At 38.1% G+C, this 25,720-nt stretch overlaps 1 protein-coding gene across 3 annotated transcripts in view; it reads left to right on the plus strand.

Annotated features, from left to right (window-relative positions):
• TENM4 (teneurin transmembrane protein 4) overlaps positions 1-25,720 on the plus strand; it is a 1,610,848-nt gene that overhangs the window by 839,336 nt on the left and 745,792 nt on the right. For all 3 annotated transcript variants that reach the window (XM_030476261.1, XM_030476262.1, XM_030476263.1), the window contains one exon: positions 11,171-11,258. The gene's annotated coding sequence lies outside the window, so the exon portion shown is untranslated. The remainder of the gene's footprint in view (positions 1-11,170; positions 11,259-25,720) is intronic.

The following is a 25,720-nucleotide window of genomic DNA, read 5'->3' on the forward strand; positions in this document are numbered from 1 at the left end:
CTAAAGGATGTAAAACCATGCCTCTCTTCTCTGCAACATACCACAGGCTGAGAAAATCCCTGTGTACACTGACAAGGTGTGTGAGCATTTCAGTGCACATTTCTGTTTTCACTCTGGGTTATCCTGTGTTTCAAGAAAGAAATGCCATTGATGAATATTGGTTTTATGATGCACTGGAGAGGTTATGAAAGTTTTTAGAGAACATACTGGTATATTTGCTACCTAATAACTTCAACAAGCAGTTAATGTATTTTAAGTAGACATAGTAAAAATTCTCAATCAATTTGTTTTATAATGAAGTTTAAGAGGTGATTTCATCATAGTCTACAAGCACTTAAGTGAGGAAAGCCATCTGAAGGTAATGGCTTTTTAATTTACTGGAAATTCATAATGAGTTTCAGCGGGTAGAAGCTGATACTAGATAAACCCAGACTAGAAACAAGGTACATGTACTAAATAAAGCCATTTATGCATTGGAAAAGCTTTTCTAGATGTATGGCGGATTCCTCATCACATCAGGTTTAAAAGTTGAGACTGGATATCCTTCAATTAAGTTTTTGATAGGTCAAGCAGAGGCTGTAAATTTGATACAGGAATTATTGTCTGAAGTTGTTGTGTACATGCCTAGAGATCAGACTGTATTTTAATGGTCTTTTCTGACTTGAAATCTATGCAAACTAGGCAAATGTTGAAAATGTTTCTTTACATTATTCGGAAACTCCCCAGACTTACACACATAATGAGGCTACAGCAACTGTTCTGTGTAAGATCACCAGCATAAGACAAAGTGTACCAGACAAAACAGGTGACACATCTCTACCTTCCAGAGCCTGTTTTCCAACACAGTTATCTGGAACACTAGAATTAAGTCTGTTCTTGTAATGACCCTGCAGACTGTAAGAGAGATATCCGAATCTTCACAATACAGAGGATGAATGGAGGAAACCATCAACATTTGTTTCCCACTGCCACTTGATTCATTGCTGAATTTAGCTCTGGACACTGTTCTATATCTTTAGCTGTAATCCCTGCCATGTTTTCCTTTTTTCCAGTTGAGGAAAAAAAGTGTGATTGGAAACAGTAGATTTGACACAAAAAGTAATGATTGAGGTTTTTATTACAAGGCCAGGATCAGTAAGTCTGTATTTTTTCTTCTTCCTTTTTTTCCTAATGTATCTAATCGTAAAAGAAAATTAAAAAGAAATAACACTCATGAGGTTAGCGTTGGAAATGCTGGATGAATACACAGTCTCAGACTGAATCAATGGAATTAGAAATTAGATGTTTTCCTTGCTTTTTTTTTACACTGTCTGGGTGAAAGAGTAAAAGAGATGGTAGGTCATTTCTTCTTACAAGAATATCCATCAGGATCCATTGTAAGCTTTCTGTTTAAGAATACGGTACAGCATTTTTTAGTTCAGCTCAATCGATGAACAAACAGCCTGCCCACTTAATTTACTCACTCCTAATTTTTCTCAGAGAGGATAGAGAGTTTAGAAACTCACCTGCACATAGAAACAAGCAGTCTTCTTTAGTTCCATTTTGTAAATGCAGGAACTGATGCATCTAACTCTTCAGCTGAGGGGATTTCCTGAATCTGTTTAGTTTACTTACTGTCTAGTAAATCACAAAAGATACTTTTTCTAAATGCTTCTTCAAGGAGCATTTTTCTTATTTATTCAAGACACAATCTTTTGTGTCTTATGTAGGTTTGGATGTAAAACAGCATTTCTTAACAGTAAATATAATTGTGAGCAGTCTAGATGGAGAATAACAGTGTCTGTAAGAGGTAATAAGAAGACATTTTAAGAACTCATCTGTGTTCTAAAGGGTTAAACCAAAGTCATGCAAAACAGGGAGAGGGAAAATCTCCCCACTATGAGTTATAGATGTGAACGTAGCTACTGAGAGATAAATATTAAGACTCTTGACATATATCTCCTACGTAACAGTAGATATTTTTCTCATCCATTACATGAGATCTCCAAAAAACTGTAAAGGATCAATTCACCTAAGTGTCTATTCATCAAAACCATCAGTAAATGTGACAAGAAAAATGAATTTCATTTATTTAGCTAAATATTATTATTAAGCACTCAATTGCACTGAACTTAACCTTCTTGCTTTTCTTAAATGTTGTGAGAAAGTTCAACTTCAGTGATACATTACTACATGTCGGTGTGGCAGCTGATACTGAGGAATATAGCCCAAGTATACATGTACACCATGCCCACTCTGGAAGGGTTTGGATGCAGGAGAAGTAGATTTTCCATATCCAATTTTAAATGTCTGCTATCTGAGCTAGTTAACCAGACTCCACTTATAATCAGAGAAGAGAAACAGTGGATTTTAGGGTGAAAAACATGTCATCTTGAAGAAGAAGCCTGAAAGAGACAGATGTCTCATACTGTAACAGTGCTATTTGTTCTTGTTGACTGGAAAGGGAGCCTAGGGTGACTAGCTCAGATGCAGATGTCTAACTTAGGTGTGATGAATCTCTCTCCAGGGTCTCTGCTGTCCCTCCTTGTTAAATGCAGAAATAAGCCTTCTTCAGACTGAAAACTTTTGGAAATAAGCCTTGTAGGAAGCCCAATATCTTTGTAGCTTTAAACCGTCATGAAACTTTTGCCATTTCAAGCATTTGTCAGCAGTGATTAAAGAGCTTTTGAGCTGGAAACCACACTGCTGTAGACTTTTGCACTGTTACCCTACTCAGAAATCCTGAGTTGTTTTTCATGGATTGGACATAATCTCATTTTGCGATAACACTCTTTTATTATACTCCCACTGTCAATGCTTGGGATAATAAAAAAATGCAAAGATGCCCAGAGATAGATGTAAAATTGCTGCGATTTTCACAAATCACAGAAGGTTTCAGTTTGGTTTCCACTGTGTTCATAGGAATCCTTCTCCTTCTACTAATATTTTCAAATACCTAAAATCTTTAGGTTGCCATTTCTTCCAACTTAAAACTTGGTCTTTTTGACTAATTTTCATACAAACGTAAACTGCAGAGCTTTAGTCTATTTAAATATAGGAAAATAATATAGAATAATAAATACATACAGAAAATAATACAGTAAAATAGTACAGAAAACAAAAAAATGATTAAGAACTTAAGAAATATAGGACTTGACTTAGGATTTCATTTTGTAAATACATAGCACATAAGATAAGAAACTTGCTTGCCTTCTCTTTGCAGCATGAGTGACAAGTTTCTAACTATTGAAAACCAGAAACTAGCTGCCAGTAAATACGTTATGAATGGATTGGTGTTAACTAACACTAGCAGTGCCAGTTAGTAATACATAACTGAATCATTATAGTGACCAGATACATCACCACATGCAGTTTGTCAGTCCCTCTCTTCCTTTAAAATCTATACAACAGTCACAAGAATATCTATGTGAGCTGCTGACAAGGAGCTCAAGCCTTTCTGTTTAAAGCATTGATGAATGCTGGAAATGAATACATGATTCATCACATTACTAGATAACAGGCTTTGAGATGTCTTAGCAGAGGTGGCTGCATGAACATTTTACCATGCTATATGAGACTCCAAGGAGAAAACTTATTTTTCACATAAAGAAACAACACAGTGAAAGGGTTTCACAGAGTACTGGTGTGTTGTTCTTCACCTTTCCAAGGATTATCCAAAGAAGGTACAAATTCTTTGGATCTCCATGTGAATGTGTGAATACAAGTAAGAGTCTGGGGTTTATAGTTGTCCAGTCCCCTTTTTTCTGTGGCTTTTTATTGTCTTCCATGTAGTGTTAGTTCAAGAAGCATCATCCTTAATTTGGCCTTCGATCAGACATAGAGATCTCCAAATGTGGGCCACCTAGACAAGTAGGCGGAACATGGCATGACTTTTCAGTATAGTGATGCTGTAAAGAAGTGATACAGAGATGATTCAAGAGCTGAATGCTGATTAATACAGTAACCCTGCTGTTAAAGTGGTATTTTGCAATATAACTGTAATAACTTGAAAAGAATGGATGCTACTGTGAAAGAGCACTGGGAATGCCAGCAAGAGACCAATTTCATGCCGTCTGTATGTTTGAGTTAAGTGTTTGCAAGAGAATTGACTGAGGATGTCAATTAGTCATAAAACGATACTCTTTGGGGGACAGTCAGAAAAGCTAACAGAAGTTAGTCTCCTAATCTGAATCATTCTCTGGAGGATCCCTTCCCTGAACTCATTGTAATGGAAGCCTGGGGAAATCAGCTGTCCAATTTTTAAGTTAGCCTTTGTGAATATCCCTCTGTGAGATATATGAAAGTAATATGTGTAAATACCTATTGTTAGGGTCATTAACAGTGGCTCCTCTTTCATATCACAATTGATGTAATACATAGGCAAAATGGGTGTAAATATAGATTCATTTTGAAGTACACAGAGTTCTAATATTTCCTTTGTCAGCCAAGAGATCTGAGGAGGAATCAAAGTGCAGGTGACCTGGGTCCCTAGAATAACCTGAATGACAATAGGTAACTGTGTGGAAGAAGGGAATTTAAGCCCAGGTTTTCATTTCATTACATCTCTCTTAAAGCTCTGATGTCTTTCATGCTGTACTCCTAGTCTATCTTCCTTTTTCTCCCTCTTCTATGTATATGATTAAATAACAAAATGGATAGAAGAAATTAGATGCCTAAGTGAGAATGTGCAGGAGAATTATATATATATATTTATATATACACACACACATGTTGATTTGCCAGGTAATTATTTTAACAGCCTTTCAGTTTCATTAGAGATTCTGGTACAAGCCAGAATGTCACTTACTTTTATATAAAGGTTACAGGAAGGAAAATGAGAACTGACATCTTCTGCAAGCAGGCCTGATTTATCAAGTATCAGCTGTATCTCCAGTGTTGCTCTAAGGACCATTAGCTTGGCTTTTGTCATAGAAGAGATCTCTCCGGCTTCCTGAGGGACAGTAACCACAGACAGATTCTGCCTGCAATAGTTTTCTGATTTCTCTAATTAGTCACTGTGAATAGTTAAAAATAGTATACATTGCAACAGCACCGGTAAATCCTGAGTCATCTTGAGGCCTGAGGTTGTTAACCCCATCCTAGATAAAAACCATAAAGGTCTGATATATCTTTAAAAATTATAAATGCAGGTATCAGACAGGACATGCAAAAAATCTAGCATGGTCCTCCAAATTAAGGCTCTCTGGGAAAGCCTTTCACCACGTTGCAAACTCAGCATAACCAGGAGTTTCACCATACCTTTACGCAATTTCTGATTTCTGATCAACATCATCTTATTTCTTTGAAAAACAGCATCTCCAACATCCTACTCAGTTTCTTACAACAAGTTGTTTGGGTTTTTTGGGTTTTTTTTTGATTCAGGAAGGAGAAATACAGTTTGCCCGTCATCATGAAAGGCAGGTTAATCCCTGTACAAGAAATGCTTAAAATCTGCAACAAAAGGTGCCTTTTTAGCAATCATCATCGTGGACTCCTAGTAGGAAAGGAAATATGTTGTTCCTCTTTGTCTTTTATGCTCAGGTGTTTTTTCAATAAAGATTTTCAAAGTGTGGAAATCATCTCTTTTGGTTTAAGGTACATCTTTGATGTAGTTGTCTAAAGATGTTTTGACCTTGTGAGATGCCTTGGTCCTCAGGTGCCCTTCCAAAAGGATGTTTTACTATACCATGTGGTATCTACCACATGTGTGGGTTTACTACATACTCTTAAAACTCTCAGCTGATTCTAGGTGCTTTTATTAAGGCAAAACTTGAGTCAAGCTCTTCAAGTGTGATTTAGTTTCATGATTAGATACCTATACGTATGATGCATGCGCCTACTGTTTGTGAGCTGTATGTCTAAGCTCCAAATACAGAGGAGATCAATAGTTCAATTGATTCAGTTGCCTAAATCTAGTTTTCTAGTGCCATTTGAATCACCTAACTGTATCCAGGACATTCTTGGAAGGCCTACAGCTTTCTGGAACAGCATCTGGAAGCCAAGCAGAATATAGTTGGACATCTCATATCTACCAATGGCTGGGCATCTGGGTCTCGCCTCTAATAAATGCAATCATGTGGTTCTGAACAACTCTTCAGCTTTCCCTAAAAGAGACATTTAGGGCATGATATTAAGCAATATGGTGTAGTGAAGGATGTCCATGCCCATGGCAGGGTATTTGGAACTAGATGATCTTTAAGGTCCCTTCCAGGCCAAACTATTTTTGATTCTACAATTCTAACAAGGGAGTGTACTGCCATTCCAGAAGTACTGCAGATACATCCAGGCCATTGACATGATGTTGGGAGATATGAAGCGGGATCTCTGAGACACGTGCCCTTTAGGAACAGCAGCTGAAGGCCAGTTGGGTTATGTTATGTTTTTAATGCTAGAGGACCAGTATGCTAAGACAACTGGGCTGAGTCTTCACTGGCCAGTCAACTGAACTGCCTTGTAGACCCTCTGAAGTCATCTGTTATTGACTTTTTAATTTAACAAAAATTTCTTTTAGCAATGATATCATGATGCAGACTTATCTATCCATCTTCCCAACCCTGCTTTACTTTCTATTCTTGTCCACATGGCAAAACATCTTCAGTAGAGCACTGTCTGTAAGTCCTGAGAAATCAGTGCAAAACAATCAATAAATATGTCCCATACAACAAATATTGAGGTTTCTTGTAGTTATGTTGCTCTAACTATTGAAATTCATGCCAAAAGTTATTATTTTATTACTTAGATACAACTTAAAACTCACTTTCACCCCTTCTTGGACTCCAGTTGGCTGCATTAGTTTTTACTTTAAGCTTTTGGTGCAAATCTCCACTTGCTCTGAAGGTTAGAGGTACTATTTTAGGAGGGTGGCTTTGTATTCTTTTGTGAATGATTGTCATAGATAATGGAAAATGGCAGCTGGTTTTGTTCTCAGTGGGTTGTATCTGTAAGTAATTATTAAGGAAGACTAGAACTTGGTATGGCTGATTGTCTCTTCTTTTAAACCTATAAATAAAAACCGAGAGCAATTAGGGCTAAAGGGCAATCTGGATGTAATTTGTGAGCAATGCCTAACACAGCAGGACTCTAATTCAAATGGTGTTATATGCAATGATATGATATTTCCACAGTTCTTTAATTCCCAGATTTGTGCAAGCCTGAAAAAGCTCAAATGCTGTAAAAAGTTATTTTTAACCAAAGTGGATATCTGGGAATGCTTGAATTGCATGAGTCTATTCTTTTGCGATATGTGGCACAGGTTCCCATATACAAGGCTTTCCCAAAGCTCTGGCAAACAGTTTTTTGTCGCATATTTATCCCAAGTGAAACCACATCTACTTAATACTGACCCAACCATAAAATATAGTCACCGATGCAAGGTCTAAGGTGCAAAAATAATGTATTCACAAGATAAATCTCTTGAATAAATCCGTTAGACTGGCAAGAAAAGTAGACTATGAAGAGGTAGGAAACCCTCCAGCAACAGTGGAAACACTAACAAGAATTATTTATCATAAATAAAAGACATTCACGATGACACAAGGAAGCACAATAGCCGTGAGTTGTGCGGGGACGGGGTTACCCAATTATGCAACTCAGGTTGAAAACAAATGGTATCTTACAGTACCTGTGACATGTTAGATACTTAATGCTAAACTGCAAAATGCTTGACTTTTTGATTTGAAGTGCAGCTGTGTCAATTAGATGGAGCATATAGCATTTACACTTTATAGTAGTGCAACAGGGAAAAAAATCACCCAACTGCTATAAAACTATTGTATGAAAATGTAAACTGGCTGATAGAAAACTTGTGTCTATTTGTGGCCTGTGATGTGTCTTCAATTTAAAAGGTATAATGAAAAAGACAAAACCTAACACAACCTTGCAGGAATACTTGCATGTTTAACTGCTCTGCAGTGGTAGAGATTTCTCTCTTGTTCCACTCAGCATTCAGATGTCTTAGTACTTCATGCCTTGTATAGGTCATTTTTAAGCATGTAAAACAAAGTGTAACATTTGGAGATCGGTAGAGGTGGATCTGATTGTTTGGTTCAGTGATGAAACTGTGCATTTAGATCTTTCAGTAACTAATTTGAGGTTGATGAAGTTTGTGCTTGTTGTGATTAATTTCTGGAAACAGAAAGGCACATCAGTTAGCTGCCTCAGCAAAGCTTCAGACGTTCTAATGTATAGGATATCCTTAATATCCCATTTTATTCCATAATGCCTGTCACACTCTGCCTGATAAAGGCACATCCTAAAAAAGGCCTTAGTGTATCTTCTTCCTTTGGACTTGTGCTTGATACACACCTTACCCTATAGTCTCAGGGAGGAGAGAGGAATGAGCTATCCTCATTAATTTGAAATCTGTCTCATTTTGGTTTCTTTTCATCTTTCTTTCTTCTCCTTCATCTAAAGCTGACTGCCATTACTTCTTGCCTTATGAAGTCCTTTTTGGCTTGAGTTTAGACAACAATTCAGCTTGCACCATTGCAGTGAGTCTGCTCCACCACGCACGCCTGTGACTCTTTTCCCTCCTTTCTTCTTTTATCTTCCACATTCCCATCTGTGCACATGCTTCATCAAGCTCTTAGGGCCAAAGCAAGGCACACCTTCTTTATGCAAGGATTGTGAGACTTTTTGCGCTTTCCAGCCAGCACAGGAGGAACAAATTCCTCACATTTCTTAGTACTTATGATTTGTTCTATATAATCTCTCACATTTTCTTACGTAAGGGAATAAGGGTCATGTCTAAGTTTTATTTGAAGCTGTATCACAGGGAAGACAGAATTGAACTCTTTACTGAGTTCAGGAAGCTGGATCAATATGTATTTGGAAAGTTTTCATCCATCTAGCCATTCATTTGAATTCAGGCATTGGGCAAGGCCTGAATGCCACTCTACTCGTCGGTTCAAAGGTCCTGAATTTATTTGCTTGGATGTGACTTCACATACTGGTTTGCTCTGTTTGTTTCAGCTTCCTCCAGACTATTGTCTCATTTGGGTGAGATAATTCTTATTGGGATCAGGTATCATTTTACTGGTTGAACCTTTTACCCCTCTTGTACAAGACATTTTTCCCCTCACCAGTTATTCACCCAACTCCTGTGCCCCAGTGTCACCAAGGTGTGGAGTCCATGACACTGTGTTAGAGACTAGGATTACTGTCCATTAATGATAACACCATGGAGGACCTGGAGCCATCACCATAAAAAAAACCAACCAAACCAACCTAAAAATTTCTGTAATTAGGACTTACTTTGATGAGTGGCACAAATGTCATGTTAGACATCAGTGCTAACACTGAACGCTAGATTGCCAGTCTACCTGGCACAGGGGGTTCAGGGATGGACAACTACAAGGCATGACTATCCTGATCCTGTTGTGACAATAAGGTGTTATGTAGCAGATGTTCTTGCTGTGCAGTTGCTTCTGTTTTCCCACAAGCCATTGTACCAATTTCTTCCTAGCAACTATACAATTTGTTCTACTTAGCTTTATCACCCTAGGAAACCTGGTAGTTTTATATCTTCTACTGGCTGGTGACAGCTGGATCTTTTCAGCAATGTATATGAGGAAAACATATGTGTAAGGTCTCCATACCATGCAACCATAATTAGTGCAGGAAATGAAAGCCCTTCTCTTCACTGGTACTTTGAGGTGTTCTTCATGCTTGCAGCATCAAGAAATCAAACTATTATCTGCAAGTTTTGTGTATCCCTGACCAGGTTGCTGCTTTCTTCAGCTCTGCAAACTGAGTATTCCAACAGTTGCAATGCCTTCCCAGTTTTGTTCTGGAAAAGGATGGTGGATAAAGCATACATATACTTCTCTTCCTAACTACCGACTGGCTTGTGCTGCTTAGATCTGCCAATGGTGATGATGTGAGGCAGGGCTGGTATGCAGTCTCTAATTTATTTTGTCCATCTGCTTTTCCTACTTCTAATTGGTGTGTGTTAAGAGGCAGAATATTCTTAAAGAGCGTTTAGGATGAGGATGCTCCTGGACTCACTAAAAGCAGATTGAAACATTTGCTCTTTGTTGGGCAGATCGGGCTGTATCTCAGCAACCATCTCGTATTTGGCAAGATTATTGCTTTTACATGAAGTGGTTACACGTGCTGAGGTGGTTATTGGTAGGAAGGATGCATTCCTAAAAGTGAGAGGTCTTTTTTAGCAGGTTCTGCACACTTGTAAAATATTTATGTTGTACCCTGCATATACTGCAGCTTCTTTGTAAACATTTAGCTTTACGTGTCCTACTAACGCTTAGGATATGAAAAGTGCATTCCAATAGGGGTCTTGAATAAGGGTCTGTACATGCTGAAATGGTTAGTCCATCTACTTCTCTCATCATTTCAGTGGAGAACATCAGAAAGGTGCCTGAAGTCTAATCTGCAGCACTTTCTGATCCTAAAGCCATGGTTTTGTTCAGGGAGAGTTAATTGTATTAAAGCCTAAACACTCACCTGAGAGCAGAGCTTCACAACCCATGCAGGAGTCTGCCTGCTGAACCACTGCCACATTGCAGGGGTTAAAATGGACAATTTAGTTTGTATTTTCTTGTTCTTCTTGTTTCCCCAGTGCTTTCTTGGTGGGATTCACACTGCCTAAGCTAACTAGCTAGCAGTATAGTCTGAACTGACCATTTAAACAACCTGTGCGAAAGGAGGAGCATCCTCACAGGTGATTTGCTTTAGAGGTGCTTCTCGTTATATACCAGCTTCAGGGCAGGGTCTAGTAGCTAGCTGAGACTAAGTTTTAAGGAGGTAAAGCAGAGTAATGCAAATTATGCTTTTTCTTTTTCAATTAATTTTCAGCTTTTTAGTAAGATTGGCATTCAGTTTTCAAACAGCACCAGAAAAATCTCTGCATTCAAGTAGATGGAGGCAATATAGCTTTTATTCATTTCATACCATGAATGTATTTTTTTTTTTTTTTATAATATAGAATTATCAACCATTTTTGATGAAATAAAGCCTACCCACCTGTCAGTAACTTGCTATGTTTTTTTCAAATGTAATTTCCCCCAATACTTATCTTAGCTAAAATGCTTTATAATAGTAGCTACGCTCTTCTGGTAGATATGACTTGAAATTTTGGTAACATACAATATTTCTTACTAATACTCTACTTGTATTTCTTGTTTACAGCATTCCTCAAAGAATTACAGTTTGTTTTGCCTTTATCGTTTTATAGGACCCTGGTAATAGTATATGGATTCTGTTGGAGATAGAGTGTCATACGAGTATTGGATGAAATACCTACCTAGCAAACAGCCTTGCTGGTAAGCCATTTGTATATTCTTTCTTCTCTTTTGCAACGTTTTATGTGAAGCTATGCAACGGAAGGCTTCTATCATGTTCAATTACATGTTTACTGAAAACAAAGGGCATTTTAAATATTTACAGTTCTCTTTGCCTTTACCAAATAACTTCAGTATTATTAGATTGTGTTTTCTCCCTCCCTCGAGAGAAACATTTTCAGTTTTATTTTATGCCACTGTGTATCATGATGTTCTGGAGGCTGTTTTATCTATGGGTGTTTCCTCATAAGAAATGTGCAAAAATCAGTTTCATGGGCTTCCGAAAGAGTTGGAAAGCTTCTTGCTATTTCTTGGTTTTGGAGTTGTATTCACTCTAAGTGGTGTGCTTTTGGTTTGTTGTGATGCTAAAAAGTGTGGGGCTATAAACACCAGTGCAGTTTTTATTTGTAGCTGATTAATGTGTGTCAGATATTAAAAGTGTTTAAATAGTACTAAGAAAATCACTCCTTATTTAAAGGATTAGTTATGAGGTCACTAGTCAGGAACACCTGAGCTTTAGTCCTTCTCCTACCTCTGGTTTATTGTATGACCTTGCATGAGTCATTTCTGAAGAGGGGAACTGGGTTTCTGTGAGGGGGTACAGTAATGTATGAACTGAATTACTCTTTACATAATTGGAGAGCTCATTAGGTAGCTGTTAAGAATGACTAAAACCCATTAAGCCTGATAAGACATTTCTTATTTAAAAAAAAAGAAAAAAAACTTAATAAAAATGAAATAATATAAAATGTAACTTTAGTTTCTAATGGAGCTGCTTTAACTCTTGCATTTCCAGTACTATCCTCGCTGCTGATTGCTACTTTCATCAACTGGGTGTAAAATCTGCATTTGAAATGTTGCTAGGGATTTTGTATCTGACAATGAGGCAAAGGTTTATGGATTTAAAGCAGAGAAAGTCAAGGTGAAATCACCAGATTTGACTTGCCAGGTTGCTGTATAAGGAGATACATGTTCTACGTAGAAAAAGGACATTTTATTTGATGTTAGCCTCAGAAATACTTGCCACTTTGAAATGTCACTAGTTAAAAACAAATGGGTCTTCTCTGTTAAGTCTTTATGAGGGAGAGACAAGATGTCTGGAAAATGTCTTTACAGTGTATTTTCACATGTCATCTGGATTTGTACCAGGAGGAAGGGATCCAAACCTTTACTTAGAAGAAAGGCATTTATTTCCACAGTGTTTAAAACTCAACTGGACAAGTCCCACAGCAACCTCATTCAATTAGACTTGCTTTTGGGCAAGGGTTGGACTAGGCATCCAGAGGTCCCTTCCAACCTCACTTATTCAAAGGGTTTGTGAGCCTGCGTAGTTAGGTGATATGTATGATGATCGTAAAACTTTATATGATGTATGCACACCAACGTACTTTACTTAATCTTCAAGAGAAATAACATGATTTATTATATAATGGATGAGACCAACTGAACTCTAAAGATGCTGAGGGAAGATGGGGAGCCAGAAAAAAGGAAGAGGGATTTCTTTAGTAAGGTTAGGATCCAACTGTGGGAGATAATTAGGTACCTAATACCATAGGTGTGCATATGATTTGTCCTGTGGTTTTCAAATTTTCTTTTAAATGCTTTTGTTTTAGAGTATGACTTGCTCTCAGAAGTCTGTGTGATCACTGACTGCTTTGATCACTGGAGGGCACAGATTTTCACATGCTGGGCAAAACTGCAGCTCACTTGGGGAATCATGACTGATTTTACAGAGGGAACTCTGTGTCCGGTCTCCCTAGCAGGGGCTTATAAACCACCACAGGTGAATATGAGTGAAGAATAGTAGGTTTCCATTAAAAGGGCGTATGTTCTTTTACAGTGTGGATAAAAGTACAGCTTGCAAAATGCTAAATAATCCTTCTGCTCTGCTTAGTATTGGTACAACCTCAGGAAATGTCCACCCTCGGACAGTTTGGGAAAGCTATGGACCAGCTGGACAAAGACGTCAGAGGAGAAACAAGGATGAGCTATGACAGGTTCATGAGTAAGATCTAAAAGAAAGGTAGAAGTGCTTGAGATGGTTTATGGTGAAAGGGGATTGGTGAGCTTCAAATACATGATAGGCTGTTAGAAAAAGAAGTAGATATTTTCATCTTTCTGCTGGATTCATACTGGACAGAGCAAAAGGTAGGGAATTTAAACTGAACTTGACTCAAGGCAGGTAGCAGTAGAAAGCTTGGATAGGTTGGGAAAACAAAGCAGTGGGATAAACTGCTTGTATGTGTTGTGAAGATGGTCACTGGAGGGCTTTCAGAATAGGTCGAAGAAACTTCTGTCAGGTATAACATTGGGATAAAGGCGTGGATTCAGTTATCTCCTGGGGTCTCTCCCAGCCCCGCTTGTCTCTAATTGGCTGCCCCTGGACCTGGAGCACAAATCATCAGATGTAAAATTGCTGTTCTTAAAGGAAACAGTTGTGTAGAAAGGGAGGTGGGGAGAGGAATTGGGGGAAAAGGAGTGGATAAACACACTTCCTTAATGTACATTATAGTGAGCAATCAATACAATTTGCACCAGGTGAAGTCTTTATTGTCTAGATTAGGAATAAACAGTATTAACTTCTGTTTGGTGGAAGCCAAATCCCCGACAGGACACTCATTTACAATTGTAAAACTCCAGCTTCAATCTCAATGTGTTGAGAATATAAAGACAATATCTGGTTACCCTGTTTCCTTTAAAACAGTGTGACTCAGATACCCCATCTGAAATCAACTGCCTTTATATTCCATTCATTATGAGACTTGATGTATCTACTGATTTAGGCTGCAGATTGATGCTTCTAGCAGCAAAACGCTGCCATACAAGGGATCTGAAGGCGTCTGAGCATACCACAAAATAGCTGTGATGAACATACACAGCAACTGTACTACATGTGTGGGCATAATATTGTTTGGGATATACAAGAAATTAGTGGCTGGAAAGAAAATTATGATAAACTCAATAGATCAATTACAAGAAGTATCAGCTGCTTCCACACACTAGGAATCATAATCTCTTTACCAAATAATCTTCTTGTTTATATGCCTTACTGTTAGGTGTATGAATTGACAGGTGACACACTTCTCTGTATATCTCAATTGTGTGGAAATATAAGTAGTTATAATAGTCCTTTTCTCTGTAACTGGTAGAATCTGAAACCTGCTTGAAAAGGGCTCTTTGGAACTGAGCTCCAGCTTTTCATTTCTGTGCTCTTTATCTGTACTTCACCAGCTTGAATAATGCCAATTACAGCTGCTTCTGTACAGTCACCTTTTAATTTTCTCTTTCTCATGCCTTAACATACTCACAAATTTGGGTGTTGACTGTTCTGCTGGATTGTTTGAATGAAAAAAAGAAATCAATTTAAGATAAAAATAAGTGTTCTTTCTGTCTGTAAAATTTCTGTCCTTAATACCCTTGATGCTCATCCAGCACAGGTGCTCTACTATGTAATTACTGGAAACAGCTTGAAATAAAACACTGAAATAGGACTCGTAACCTTGAAAATATTACTATTACATTATGTAGTGGCAGTTGCAGTATTGCATATGTATCATGTTCTGGTCTTTCACTGTCTGAGGACTGAAACTGAAGCTGTAGTGCTGACAAAGAAAATAAGAATTCAGGTTTCCTTCCAGAAACCATTTGCTTGAGTTGCGAATGGAGTTAAAAGTAAAGAGTCACTCTGCAGAAATCACAGTCAGTCACACCTTGAAAACCTTTCAGGACCGAATTCAGTGATCAGAAATGCTTTTACCATTCCCATTTTCTTATGGGTTAAAAAGAATAAATATTGAACAGAGAAACTCCAGCTGCAGCTGGAGCATTTTCAATAAATAGTTAAATACAACCCAGGGCAGCGGCTGGGAACTCTCACCAGTACTTGAATACTACAAGCTGGTTCCTATTTTATAGCAGACCCCAGGTCAAAGGGAAGTGATTAATCCTGCTTTTGCTGGAGAAAAAGGTATAGCTTATCCCTGGAAATGTTTAAAAATGCAGTTTTACTGTAGAAAAGTTACATTCATCATCATTGCTGTTTTTCTGACATGGCTGTATGGATGGTTGCTGCCTGGTGATGAACAGGCTCTTTCTCCAGTCCAGAATCACCTGTCGAAATCCATTTTACATGAAAATGTACTTGGAATTTGACTCTTTACAGTTCCCTTGCAGTACCATTGTAGTTGTTTGGATCAAGCTGGGAAGCTCTTTCTGGCTTTTGCATTGCACATCCTTATACTGCCAACCAGTGTGTTCTGCTTGCTGTACACCTACACAAAGTGCAAGTTGTGTTTCTTTAGTTGGAGTTAGTGGGGAAGATAAAAGATACCAGTTAAAGAAACACTGCATGTCCCTGTTGTAATATTTCAGCCAAAACATGAACATAAATTGTGTTCAGGTAGCCAAAGAGGGCTCACAGTACCAATGCTGGCTTCAAAACTGAGCAGCAGTGTGGTTTGCCTATTTTCAAAGAGATGTTTCTTGTACCTTCTGCCTTCATGTTTAATCCCACAAATCCAGCTTATCAAAGAGTTTTAGTTGAACTTGAAGAAAATTGAACTTTTGTATAGTTCTGTGGAATTTTTTTGCCAAGCTACACTGTTCTTGGACATGTGTTATGTATTGAAAACCCCAACTGTTGTCAGTCTGGGATGATGGGTGTATGGTACCATGCCAGAATGCTCATTTTTTTTTTAAAGGTGTGTTTGGGTTTGTGTTTGGGCCTTCTTGAAAAGCAATAGTTCATTCACCTCAAAGCAATACAGTGATTAACCAGATACCTCCCAGCAGTATCTAGGAAGTTAAAGGTAAGGTCATAGTCTGTAGATTTCCTGGCTTTCTTGAAAAGAAAATAGATAAGTTTTTGCTAGAGTGGCAAGAAATAGAGCATTCCTTTAAGGAGAAGCTTAACCCTGGTTTTGGGTCACTGTATGCTGTTTTGCCCATTGTAACCCCATAGAAAAAAAGGTAACCAAAGGAGAGGTGATTGTGTTACACAGTGGTTCGCATCCATGCACATGCTTAGAAGAAACTATCTGACTGCTCGGGATTCATGCAAGACTGTGCTGATTGAAGTACCACCGTTCTGTGAAGCATGCCAGTTTGGTAATCTGAGAAGTAGAAGGTTTTATCCAATACACACTCCATCTTTTTCTGAAGATTCTCTAACCAGAATGTGAGGAAACCAAAACAAACAAAAAAACCCCTACTTCAGATTAGATCTAATCCACCTCAGAAAAAGCATATATTCTAAGGTGGTAGACTTAATACAGAAAGCCAATATGAAAGTAAAGTGGGTTAACAGTATGTTGTTCCCTTGTTCAGAAGTTTGAAGGTATTAGCTGAGATTTTAGGTTAGTTCATAAGCAAGGATGGCTTAATCTCACAAGACATCTGTTTCTGAAATTAAAAAGCCAACAACTGCAGGATTGCACACTGTTAGCAATCTTTGCTTAATAGAGATCCATGATTCCAAGAGATATGTGACTTAAAATCTACTAGGGAACAGAAAGCAATTAATAATTAGAACTTTTTATAGCACCTTTTATCCAAGGATCTCAAAACACTTTACTGGCTTTAATTAGGCCTCACTCCATGCAATATCCAACTGGAATAGAGAATGTTCTTTTTTTGTTCTGTATATAAAGGAACTTGAGACACAGAGGTTGAATGACTTGACAATGATTATGTAAAAGCAAATAGTAGCGATAGGAATAAATCCCAAAACTTCCGCCTTCCAGTTCCGTGTTCTATCCACTAGCCAAGTTTCTTTCCTCTACATTAATTCATGGCTTTCTCTTATCTGTCCTGTAACATGTGTGATTTTGATTATAGGATCAAACCCCAGGTAATTAGAAAGACTTTCATCCTTTCCAGAAAGAAAAAAATCAGTAAAAGACCTCTTTCTGCTCTCAGGTAGAGGAGAAACTGTTCCTGTTTACTGCAGTGAGAGCTGTGAAAGATATGGAAGAGCAGGCTCCAAAGATAAACATGCTGACTTTGGAGATAATGAATAAGGGTTTGTGTTTCTGCATACCATAGTTTGGGAGGTGAGGGTGTTGCAGATAGTATAAAATGTAAGGAATGATGCCTGCAGTATTCTCAAGAATCCAGCATCACGAAAAATCTTAAGGCTGTGAAGGAGATAGTCCTCTGGGAAAAGATAATAGGGCATCGTCTCAGCCAGGTATAGTCCCTGAAGCTGGGAAGTGTCGCATAGGATACACAGGCAACTATCTGCTCATGCAGACTCTTAATGCTAGAGTCCTTGGCAAGAAGCAGGGGGAAAGGAGGTCAATATGATTAAATTAGCAGATAATGGAGATAATTCTGTTGTGTTTCTAACAGCAACTTGACTGAGGATATTGAATCAGATAATATGATTTGTTTCTTGTACTTTAAGGTACATTTTGAAAATGGTAGGTAAAGGGAGATAAGCGAAAGAACTAGGTTAACACTAGTAGCCTGGGTAAAAGCTGTGTTGCTTCCATCTCTCAGCAACCTAATTTCAAAGATCCTGAAATTTTTATTTCTAGACTTGGTTGCTCGTCAGATGCTGATAATGATTATGGGTTTAAACTTAACAGGGGAAGTGCAGGTTAGATATAAGGAAGTTCTTTACTGTGAAGGTGGTGAGGCACTGGAACAGGTTGCCCAAGGAAGTGCTAAGTGCTTCATCCCTGGCAGTGTTCAAGGCCAGGCTGGACAGAGTCTTGGGCAACATGGTCTAGTGTGAGGCCCAGGGCAGAGGGTTGGAACTAGATGATCTTAAGGTCCTTTCCAATCCTAACTATTCTATGATTATTTACAAGAGAGCACCCAGTTCAGACCTTACACAGAGAAAACCAGGTGGTTCATGAAAACTTGATTTGTTGCCCTTACTAGAGACATCTTTATGCTTAGCTTTATGTCAGAGCTTGGAAGTATGAATCCATTGCTTTTCTTCTTGTAACTGACTCTCGCTAATTTCATCATAATCGCCTACACTGAATACTAGAGCAGGCCAACCAGTGCAAATATTTTTTTACCATTTTTCAGCACCAGGAGGACCTAAGAAGTTCTGTGTTGAGGTATCATGGGAAGAAATGTTCAGTCAACTTGTGAGTTCAGAATAAATATTTAAACACTTGCATTGATTGAAGCATTCACAATCCAAGTGATCCTGAGCACTGTTATACTGTCAGGGTGTAACAACATTACCCAGGCAAAACAAGCCAGCACATTCTCATTTCAGAGGTGATGCTGTGAATTAATTCATGAGGGTTTGTTACCACAAGTTACTTGCCAAATGTTCTTCGGGAATAAGCTAAAATACCAAAGGTATAGGTTAGGAAAGTAGTAACTGCTTGAATTCCTCTTAGAAAAAGACGGCATTGAAGTGACTTCACAGTGACTTCACTGTTCACACTTCACAAAATCTGCTGAACGTAGACTTGACTTTTAAATAAATAACCAGTCTTTACAGTTCTCATCAGGGATTCTAAAAAGGCAGATGCAGCCATTGCAAATGATTTTGCTCTGTGTTACATTTGTCAAAAGCTGTCAGAATGTAGTAGAAAGGTGTTTATACAGAGTAATATGCTGCTTGAACTCCTGTACATCTCCTAGATGGGAGGTTTCAGATTGGTGATTGGTAAGAATGAAAGAGTTCCAAATGGGCCTGTTATTTTCGGGCTTTACTAATTTATATATGATGTGCTTCTACACTTTCATGTGTCTGCAAATTATAGCCAACACTCGAGGTCTGAAAAAGAAATCTAATCACATAGAAAAAGACCAATCTGCTTCACACTGAACTATGGTCGTGTAGTTAGATGGTAGGCATTGTATACAAAATAATGATTATTTTATCTATAATTTTGCATGCTTTTAAACATGGCTAAAAGAACTTTGTTCAAAAATGAAGCTAGTGTCAAGACAATCATTTGGGGAAACAATTGGGGAGGGAGAGGAGGATTTCTGCATATGCTGAAACAAAGCGTACAAGAGATTTTTATACAGTTGTGTGTGCCTGTCTTCTACATTGTATCTCTGATCCACTCATCAGGCTTATTGACCTCCAGAAACAAACAAATCAAAGCTGTTGAGTTCTATTTAATGTGCTAATTTAAAGTAGACTTTTAAAAAACATTGTATTACAGTATTTTCATATGTAGCAGGAAATATATTCCTCTGGAAAACACATGAAAGATACATCTTAGTGGTGAACAGATGCGTGCTGTTTGTTTTGATTGCTGCCTAAATGAATACTATAACCAACATAGTAATAGTTTTATTTACTCTATTTTTTGTGAATATTATTAGTTGAAAATTAAAATTAAGAAATCCATAAACTACTGGCAGGCAAAAGTGGAAAGAAGGAAGAAATTATCAGGAAGAAAGAGAGTACTTACCATTATATTTGGCCAGCTGGTCTAGTTACATTCATAAGCATGCTAAATAAGGAATGAACTGGTAAGAGAAAATGATACCTTCAAGACCATGTATGAACCGGTCTTCTTTAGTGTGAAAAGTATTAAAGATGTATCAGTGCTCAGAAGCTGGTCTGTCTTATGTTTTATGGGATTAATTATAAAAAATAGGGATTTTTAAAAATTACCAGAAGATGAACCTTCTAACACAAGTTTTTCTCTTTTGAAATTTGGAGCACAGGGAGAAAATTACATTTTCTCTTGATAACCTCCAAAGATGCTACCAGATTGTCCTAATTTTTCTGAGACATCTTTGGCCATGTTGCAGGGGCAGAAAGGTCTTAGAAGTCCCTGAACCGCAAATTGCTTGAGATTAGGAGTTTATTGGGGGATGAGTTCAAAATATGGTGGATCTGCTGTATTTTCATACCTCCACTATAACTATGGTATAACAGACACTCAGTCTCCTTTGTAGAAATTAAGACTGCCTTTCCTTTGAAATACTCAGAATTTTCTTCATTTTCTATTGCATTAGAACACATTGGCAGAGATTACAATGTCCAAAGCTTTCTATTTATAAATAAAATTCAGAGGGAGAATTATTTTCTACCATAAGCATAGGTCAGAATTCCCTAACTACTTGATTTGAATTTTATGCTTAGAAATTGAAACACAGTATTTCATATGAAAAATGTACTGCATCTGCCCAAAATTACAGATCTTATTGCACCAACTCTGCTGGTTTTGACTGGAGTAGAGTTCATTTTCTCCACAGTAGCTGGTATGGGGCTTTTTTGGGTTTGTGCTGAAAACAATGTTGGTAACACGGGGATGTTTTCCTTATTGCTGAGTAGTGCTTACACAGTGTCAGGGCTTTTTCTGCTCCTCATGCCACCTCACCAGCGAGTGGGCTGAGGGTGCACAAGGAGCCAGGAGGGGACACAGCCAGGACAGCAGACCCCAACTGACCACAGGGATATTCCATATGATGTGAGGTCATAACCAAATGAGGTCATGCTCAGCATGTAAAGCTGGGGGAAGATTGGCCAGGGAGGCTGCTGCTGGGGGATCGACAGGGCATGAGTCGGTTGATGGTAAGAAATTGTCTTCATTTGCATCACTTGCTTTTCTTGGGTTTTGTTTCTTGCTTTTTGTTTTCTTTTTCATTATAATTTTATTGTTGCAGAATATTTTATTTCGATTATTAAACTGTTCTTATCTCAACCCACAAGTTTTCTCTCTTACCCTTCCAATTCCCTTCCTTCCATACTGCTGGAGTGGGGCTGGGAGTAAGCGAGTAGTTGTGTTATGCTTAGCTGCTGGCTGGGGTTAAACCATGACATTCATATACACAAAAAAAAAGTTCTGAAAGTCTGCAAATTAATCTTTGCAAAGCACAGCCATGTTTCATATTTTGTTTTCTATCATCATAATAATGTGGGCCTTTTCAATTCCCCATATAGCTAAAATACACTAGTTTGTGCGGTGATTGCATTTGAATAAACTGTTTTAAGGTTGAAGGTATTTTTTTGCCATTACTCTAGGTCCTTTGACAGAGGATGATGAATAACATTCTTAAAGAGAGTTTCATGATGAACAACCTCCTCAGAATTTCTCTTATTTTTTCTTATCTTTAATAGCTGCATCGTCGTTCATAGCCTAAATCCCTGTAGGGTTGGGACCTGGATACACCAAGTCCTTTCCATATTCCTACCATCCTTTGAAAGCAAATGTGAGTGTATAGCTGGAGAATAAATTTAAGTGTGATCTATAGTCTGGAGGTCATGAGGACCAGGACTGGAAATTATGTTGTAGGTGAAGCCAGTGTAATTGAATACAAGAGCCCACCTACAAGATGACCACTTCCCAATTAAAATTACTTTTTTTTTAAAAATATGAAATTCCTAAAATTCAATCCAATCTTTCAACTTCGACAGTTCTTATTTCACTGTGATCATCAAAGCCAATTGTGACAAATTCTAATCTGTTGCGAATTCTTGCTGGATGTTCAATTAAATCTGTCATTGGGGAATCATTAACACCTCATCTGCTAATGTTTAGTGTATTGTGAAGAGACATCACTTGTAGTATCAGTTTAAGTCTTCACATACACACACCCTAAAGCAGGAGCAAGTAGTTGTTTAGATGATTTACGTGTACATTGCTATGTTTTTAAAATAATGGTATTTAGCTTTGCTTTAATTTTAGATGCCAAAATTCAGAAATATTATTAAGCCAAACCCGCAAATATATTTAGGTTCCCAGTTCCAGCTGAAGCACTTGAAATCCTAGTTCCAGAGAGGGCTCTGTAGTCCCTTCAGTGCAAGAAAAGAAATCATGGGTAGCAGGTCATGCACAAGTGGTAGAACTGGTGGGCTGACAGCAGTTACATTGTAGGAAATTAGAGTTAATGTGGCTCAAGGCTCCTCTATCTGCCATAGAGGTTGGACTGGACAGTTAGGGAGCAACTAATGCACATGTGCCTGATGTACGCTTGCTTCATGCTTAGAGAACCAGTAGCAAGAAATTAAATCATAATGGGATATGTATCTCCTGAGGACTGGAACTGGGTGACCCTAAAGCTTGGAGTTTGCTACCAAACCTATGATACCCATATAGTCACAGATTCCTATCAGTCTTGGTCATGATTCATTTGTTTCTTATTTCCTTGAGAATGATAGAAAGATCTGAGGTCTGTGACTGCCATCATCCAAAGGAAAACATAACACATCAGTTATGGCAAGAACGTGGTCAAATACATCAGTTGGGTGAATAATTACAACAGATACTCAGCACAGAAATCCGTAAGTAATAAATCCAGTCTAAAATGTCACAATACAGGCTGTTTCTGGGAACACCAGCTACGGAAGATAAAGCAGCCCTTTCTAGTGGTGTGACTGTAGGGTATAGCATAGTCCTTTTTTTTCATGTGTTCACTAAACATATGAGCCCATTTAGCTCTTCACAATGTTTATTCATTCCTTTGAAGCTTCAGTAGCACATTCAGCTCTAATGTGTGTTTGAAACGTGATGAAAGTATAAGGCATTCTTGATAGAAATAAAAGCATGATTAAAGAGGTAGTGCAGTAACTGTCAGTCATGTTTTGTGAAGTCATTATCCTGTTGCAGACCTCTTTCTAAGAGACCTATCTCCTTACCAAAATATACACAGTTGTTATTATTGAGTAAGGTGCTTGTTTTCTCTTTTGACTCTAATTCGTGTGTACACCATGTGTGAACACCTGCATGTCTGTCTCTGTATCCCCTTTTCTTTCCCTCCTCAAAATGTAGTTATGAATGCAGCTCTAAACAAACCGAACCAGGCCTGGGCATGAAACAAATCCTACCAAAAACTTGCTTTTGAATCAGAATTATATGGTGATTTTAGTTATCCTAGGTGATGGATGCAATAGGGAAAAAAAATTCTGTAAAAACTCAACAAATATTTCTTAAATAATAGTAATAATTAAAATAAAAATGTAGGTGGGCTATTCATTCTAGATATTTCCTTGAACTGATGAAAAGGATGTGAATCTAAGCCCATGTGTCTAAAAACCAACTGTATTCAGTTCACTGCAGTAACTGCCTTGAACTGTGGCAGTGGTACCAATTCCCTAAGCCAGCTCCCTGTGTGAGCATCTCCACAGTCCTGCCACCCTTTGATATGAAGTTAGATGTCTAAGGATGCTGCCTTAGGAAGGGGTAAGGGCCAAACCTTAGCTACAGGTCAGTGTTTGCAAATGTTGCACACAAAATCATACCTATTTATAACAAAGGCTGTTAACAAGAAATCTTTATTTCACTACCTTTTATTGTTGTTCAGACTGTCTTAGGATTCTATCAACTATATCATCCAGAAGTAGGGCAGAAAGGCTGTTTCACTCTTTCCATTGAAGAAAACGTGTCTAGAATACTGAATTTATCCATCTGCATTTCTCTGGGAGGATTGCAGAGAGAAACATATTTTACATATCAATCTCATACAAATTTCAAACCTCCACAAATAGTTGCTCAAAATGACAACACACTATAAATGTCTTATAGCTGATAAGTTAGAGCCACTTGCAGTGCAAAGTGAAAAGGAGAACTTCACAGTTCCCCTGATGAATAACACTCTGCCAGGAAGCTTCCTTTCTCAACAACTCAAATGTGAATTATTTGAACCACGAAACCATGAATTGCTGAGGCTGGGAGGAATCTCTGGAGATGATACAGTCCAACCCTTTTGCTCGAAGCAGGAATGGCCAGAGCAGGTTGCTCAGGGGCTGTGTCCAGTCCAGGTTTGATTATTTCCAAGGCTGAACACGCCATAACTTTGCGCAACCTGTTCCAGTGTTCAACCACAATAAAAATAGTGGTTTCTTTTGTTTAAATAGAACTGTGTGTATTTCAGTTTTTGCTTCTCCCCCTTTCACTAGAAGCTACTGAGAAGAGCCTGGCTCCATCTTCTTTACTTCCCTCCTCATCCCGGTCAGGTATTTATACACATTGCTAAGATTTCCCTGAGCTGTTTCTTCTTCAGGCTGAACAGTCCTAGGTCTTTCAACCTCTCCTTACATTAAATTACAACCTCCTGTACATTAAATTATCCAATACCTTAATTATCTTCAGTCCCCTTTGCTGGACTCACTACAGTATATCCTTGTCTCTCTTACTGGTGTGCCAGGACCTGGATGGGCAGTCAAGATGTGGCTTCACCATTGTTGAGCAGAGGGGGATGGATCATGTCCCTCAAACTGCTGGTGGCACTTCCAATGTAGTCAGGAAGCTGAAAGAGCACATTTCTAGTGCATGTTCAGCTTAGTATCCATTATGACTGTATTTGTGAGATAAATACATTGAGAAAGTTTCAGTAGTACAGTCAGCAATGCTGCTTTACCATCTGCAGGCTTTCTTATAGTCCTATGATCCATCAGAGGGATGGTTGATGGTGTTGACTCCCCAGGGTTAGGGGCTTCTTTTTCCTATTCCTGATGAATTATGATGCAGCTCATCACCCAATATTGATGTGGTAGAGGAAAGGGAGGGGTTTAAGAAAAGAAGGATAGAATATTTTTCATTAGAATGACAGGTCTATACCTCTGATCAGAGCTAAGAAAAGTCCTAACTGTCCTATTTTTGCACCAAAAGAGATCTTTATTGGTGTGTATCAGTGGATAGTCACTCAGGCAGCAAAGCTCTATTAGATCACTTCGTTAATCTCTTTGATAATGCAGTATTGTTCCCTGATGTACATTTAATCACCTTTTGTTCAGGCTACTTTTAAATGTCAAGAAATGGGGCTTATATTATTCCCCTTTGGAGATTACTCTACAGATTAATAGGTCTTGCTCTCTTTCGTCTTCTTTTCCCACTCCTCTCAACACTCAGCCATTATTTTCCATTTCTCAATTTTATCCCATAACTCAGAGCCGTACCCATTATTACACTAAATTAATTCTTCCCCTTTTTTTAAACTAAACCCTTTCAAATAGCTGCAGGCAGTTATCATTCACCTCTCCACGTCTCTAGGCATGTTGCTATTCTTAAAAACAGTGAATAGAACAGGAATGGAAAGCAGTCATGTGATGACTACAGTTCTTGGGTATTAGATTATGTTTTTTTAGGTTATCACATGTAAACTAGTGTTGCAAATAAGAGATGACTTATGCAAAATGTGAGAATAGAGATAATGAATTGCTTACAAAGGTGATTTGTGTGGTCACAATATGAAAAATTGCATTTTGCATCTCTTCTGCATAAGAATTGCACGTGGCCCATAGAATGCCTCTCAGCTAATGCCTCTCAGCAATTGTGTCCTGACTTAATCGGCACAAGTTGCCTCAAATGAAGACTTCCTGAACTTCCCTCCATCCCCCACCTTACTATCTTGTAATTAGGGAATTGAAACTGTTTTGCTTCTGTTTCTCTCACAAATTTCTTATTTCCCTGGAAAGAAATTCAAAACATTCAGTGTTAGTAAGTAAAATTCAAAAGTGAGTAAGCATAAAAACAAACTGCAACAATTTCCCCTAACATCTAGGCAGTTTCTAA

This window comes from Strigops habroptila, chromosome 2 (assembly GCF_004027225.2).
Source record: "Strigops habroptila isolate Jane chromosome 2, bStrHab1.2.pri, whole genome shotgun sequence".
Taxonomy (NCBI): Eukaryota; Metazoa; Chordata; class Aves; order Psittaciformes; family Psittacidae; genus Strigops; species Strigops habroptila.